Here is a 5475-nt window from a genome sequence, read left to right as displayed (position 1 = left end):
CATGCTTTGTGTTTCTTTGACAAATATTATTCTTTCACTGTCTGTTTTCCTCCCTTTTGGTGTTTGGCCAGTAAAACTAAGTAAATCTGTTTTCAATAGCTGGCATCAAGCATTCTTATAATTATTTTATGACTATAATATCTGCTTCTCACACAATTACACACACACATACAGACTGTATGACACAGGCTCTATAAAATGTGTGAAATTAATGGCAAAGCATGTGGTCGGTGAACATTTATTGTTCACGGTCACGTCACAATTCTGCATGCAAAGACACAGACTTGCAGGCAAAGGGTGGGATGAAGAGGCCCACAGGAATACGATAACATTTCCATGTTCTGGCCGAGATAAAAATGGAGCGTACTATCAGTTCCTGTTTGACAGGAAGTGCTCTGGGGATGTGTTTAGCTTGGAGGGAAAATGAAGGCCTGAAGTCGGTGACCTATTGTATCACCTGTTATCTCAAAGACAAACACTGCTGCTGAGGAACAAACACACGACTGGAAGCAATATGGCTAACTTTCATTACTTTCATTAGGTCATTACAAAACATTACTGCATTAATATATAATGCTTAACAGATCATTAATAATGTACATGCAAACCTGTGATGCAACATCATTTTAACTGTTCAAATACAAAATAGGAATTTTGTATTTGATAGGAAGGAATAGGAATTTATTGTCTATACATTATTATTATTATTATAGAGGTGTAACGGTACACAAACATGACACTTTGGTACAAACCTCGGTATTGAAGTCAGGTTAACATTTTCTCAAGGATAAAAAAAATTTCTCTCAGCTAATGCTGTAAACTATATACAGGGAGCTCTTTATTGCACAATACTATAATATTAAAGGTTACAATTAACAGAGCCCAGACTATTAAATTGAGCTGCTATTTATTTTTAGATATAATAATCACTAGGCTACTCTAAATCTAATTATAAAATTTTTACTCCCTATTCATTTTGTATAATCATTACACAGTTACTGTCATAACTTGTTTTCATGACAAATTTATTTAAACATATATTAAATAATTATTAAGCTAAAGTAAATATAATGCATTTACTAATATAAATTAATGAATATACAGTACAGTCCAAAAGTTTGGAACCACTAAGATTTTTAATGTTTTTAAAAGAAGTTTCGTCTGCTCACCAAGGCTACATTTATTTAATTAAAAATACAGTAAAAACAGTAATATTGTGAAATATTATTGCAATTTAAAATAACTGTTTTCTATTTGAATATATTTCACAAAGTAATTTATTCCTGTGATGGCAAAGCTGAATTTTCAGCATCATTACTCCAGTCTTCAGTGTCACATGATCCTTCAGAAATCTTTCTAATATGCTGATCTGCTGCTCAAGAAACATTTAATGTGTACAAAATATTTGTATTTTTTTCAGGATTATTCGATGAATAGAAAGTTCAAAAGAACAGTGTTTATCTGAAATCTAATCTTTTGTAACATTATAAATGTCTTTACTGCCACTTTTGATTGATTTAATGCATCCTTGCTGAATAAAAGTATTCATTTCTTTAATTTCTTTTCAAAAAAATAAAAATAAAAATTCTTACTGACCCCAAACTTTTGAACGGTAGTGTATAATGCTACAGAAGCTTTGTATTTCAGATAAATGCTGTTCTTTTGAACTTTCTATTCATCAAGGAATCCTGAAAAAAAAAGTACACAACTGTTTTCAACATTGAAAATAATCATAAATGTTTCTTGAGCAGCAAATCAGCATATTAGAATGATTTCTGAAGGATCATGTGACACTGAAGACTGGAGTAACGATGCTGAAAATTCAGCTTTGCATCACAGGAATAAATTACTTTGTCAAATATATTTAAATAGTACACAGTTATTTTAAATTGTAATAATATTTCACAATATTACTGTTTTTTTACTGTATTTTTAATTAAATAAATGTAGCCTTGGTGAGCAGACGAAACTTCTTTTAAAAACATTAAAAATCTTAGTGGTTCCAAACTTTTGGACTGTACTGTATATAACGCATATAACAAATATATTCAATATAATGGATATATAAGCTAATATAGTGCATATATTAAGTGAAATGCTCCCTCAAGAGTTCATTTCTCTAGTGAACATGCTGTGGACACTAAATGACTTGCCTGAGGTAAATGTAATGCTGCATGAGATATTATTCTCAAGCTGTTTTATTGATGTCTTTCCATGGTTTAAACACTGGTTGAGAGATTACACGCATATCTAGGGCTGCGATCCAGTTAGTTTTTTTTTATGCCATTCCCTCGCTAACTTCCCTCAGTCTCGTTGACTCGGATGTACGTCATTGCTTACATTGCACAAGTGCCCACTACTGGTGGAACTCATGCAATGAGCTGAATTAGAACGTCCTGAGCCCTTGGTCACTTGGAATCTGCTATGGAGTTGATTCATCATTTACATTTTTATTCCTTACGAAACTGCTTAAAGCAGCATTCTGTATGTATACAGGTGTGTTTGGGCTGTTTTAGATATTTAAAAAAGTAGTTAATATATCATAGAGTTTTTTGTGGTGGGGTAAATTAATATGCAGATATGCAGTGATGTCACATTCGTGCGGCATTGTTGTATATGGAGCTGCCTGAAGTGTACATATGAAGTAGAATCGCTCCCTCGATTTTGATTTTGAGGGTCTGTCCATATAAACTTCCCTTGTCCACTTGGCGGCAGGAATTCCCCTGAGGGGAAGTGCTTAGGGACGTTCGCAAGCGTGTGTCTAAAAGTGGAGTGGAACGCAGTCCAAATTTTTATCCCATTCACTTGCTAACTTCTCTCCGTCTCGTGGACTCGGATATGCGTCATTGCTTATGTTGCATGAGTGCCCACTACTGGCGGAACTTGTGCATAAGGTTTAAATGAAACGCACTAAGCCCTTGAATTCACTATGGAGCTGATTTATTATTTAAACTCGTTTTGTAATTATGCATTTGTTTTATATATGCTTATAAGATGTTGGAGAAAATATATAAGATCCTATAGGTGTATGAGCTGTTGGAGAAAAATTACACAAATGAAACAAAATATCAATAGTATAAACTTTGACTAAACATAAGGTAGCTACAAGTATTATGTGACTGAATCTCAACGTAATCAAAGGGTTAGTTCACCCAAAAATGAAAATTATGTCATTAATTACTCTCCCTCATGTCGTTCCACACCCGTAAGACCTTCGTTCATCATCAGAACATAAATTAAAATATTTTGGATAAAATTAGATGGCTCAGTGAGGCAGTGATGACATTATTTTCATTTTTGGGTGAACTAACCCTTTAATATATTATAGACTATTATGCGATTAATTCTCAATCAATTCGCTGCTTGAAGTGTACATCAGAGTAGACTCGCTCCCTCGGTCAAAATCGAGGGGACAAGGGTCTGTCCATATAAACTTCCCTCGGCCACTTCACGAAGTGGAACGCACTTCAAAACGGCAGCAGGGATTTACCCGAGGGGAAATGCTTAGGGAAGTTTGCGAGTGCGTGTTTAAAAGTGGAGTGGAACTCAGCCTAGATCATCTGTTCTTCTTCTGCTCTTTTTTCCTGTTGCGGCGATTAGCAAACAGTGTTGCATTACCACGTGCACCCCCTTGTGGATTGGAGTGTGAATCGCCTGTGACTGACTGTATTCATCGTCTAGTCTCACGTAGCCAGAACTTCAGACTGACGGCAGAAGGTCTGGACTCTGGATTCTCATAAAAGCTTGTTTCCAGATAGGTGTGCCATATGCATCAGACGTTCAGCCAACAGTCCGTGGGCGTGATGTCTGAGGCTGAGACTATTCATCGTCTGACTGCATGAACCGAACTGTGACGTCTGTACTGTACAATTCGGGACGAATACATGTACCGTTACACCGTTAATCATTATATTATATTATTATGTTAAAGGATTAGTTCACTTTTAAAAAAAATTTTCCTGATAATTTACTCATGTCATCCAAAATGTTCATGTCTTTCTTTCTTCAGTCGAAAAGAAATATAGGTTTTTGATGAAAACATTCCAGGATTATTCTCCATATAGTGGACTTCAATGGACTCCAGATGGTTGAAGGTCAAAATTACGGTTTCAGTGCAGCTTCAAACGATACCAGACGAGGAATAAGAGTCTAATCTAGCGAAACAATTGGTCATTTTCGAAAAAAATACAACTGTATATGCTTTATAAACACAAATGATCGCTTTGCACTTGCTTCCGTTTTCTGCATTCTTCAAAAAGCTTACGCTGTATGTACTACGCCTTCCCTGTTCTACTTACGGGAAAAAACAGAACTGGTGCTGCATTCGTTCCATAAGTAGAATAGGGAAGGCATAGGACATACAGCATAAGTTTTTGAAGAATACGGAAAGTGGAATGGTGGAAGCACGTGCAAGGCGATCATTTGTGTTTATAAAGCATATACAGTTGTATTTTTTTCGAAAATGACCGATCGTTTCACTAGATAAGACTCTTATTCCTCGTCTGGTATCATTTAAAGCTCTTTGAAGCTGCACTGAAACTGTCATTTTGACCTTCAACCGTCTGGAGTCCATTGAAGTCTACTATAAGGAGAATAATCCTGTAATGTTTTCATCAAAAACCTTCATTTCTTTTCAACTGAAGAAAGAAGGACATGGACATCTTGGATGACATGGGGGTGAGTAAATTATCAGGAAAATTTTATTTGAATGTGAACTAACCCTTTAAGCACTACAAGATGTACTTTGTTTTCTTAATGCATGGTGTTTTATTCAAACAAAATTCACTAAAATCTGTATTAAGCCTACCTTAGACCTTTTCTGTGGAAATATGAGCATGTCTGTTTTACTCTTCAGCACAGAAGCAAAACCACACTGATCCCATAGGCAGCACATGTGGAGCTCATTTTAACAGCACGATTCAGCATGTCATTCTTCATGTCTCACCAGCGCCACTGGAATGGAAGAAAACATGACTCAATTATTTGACTGTGAGCAAATCTGCCCTCAGTAATGGATTAAATAACACTTTTACTACTTTTTCCCCCCGACCCACTCAAACACAGACACATAAAAGTGAGCTTTTCGTTTTCTTTTTGGTGCTATTTCAGTGACTAAAACAGTTGAATCCCCGGGCACAGTCACTCTGAGTAACACACTTGAAAAGGCAGACAGTGATTTGATGTCTTACACAGAGCATCTCTTCACATATTTCCATCTTGTTGCCTTTCCAGCTGCAATCCTCTCATCTCTGTTACCTATTTTACAAGTAATAAGTTAAAGATGATGCTCTTCTCCTTCCTGTCTGCAGTCTGTTTAAAAAAGACAACATCCTCGTGACCATATATGTCCACAGGATCAGGTTAGAATTGCTTATTATTTATGAGAAATTCATCTGGAAACAATATACTGAACTTTCCAGTGTATAAAATCTTTGGTGTGTAACATGCTCTCATGGCCTTCTGTTATGGATTTAG

The sequence above is a fragment of the Megalobrama amblycephala genome, linkage group LG4, assembly GCF_018812025.1.
Source record: "Megalobrama amblycephala isolate DHTTF-2021 linkage group LG4, ASM1881202v1, whole genome shotgun sequence".
NCBI lineage: Eukaryota > Metazoa > Chordata > Actinopteri > Cypriniformes > Xenocyprididae > Megalobrama > Megalobrama amblycephala.
Note: the sequence above shows the minus strand (reverse complement) of the source record.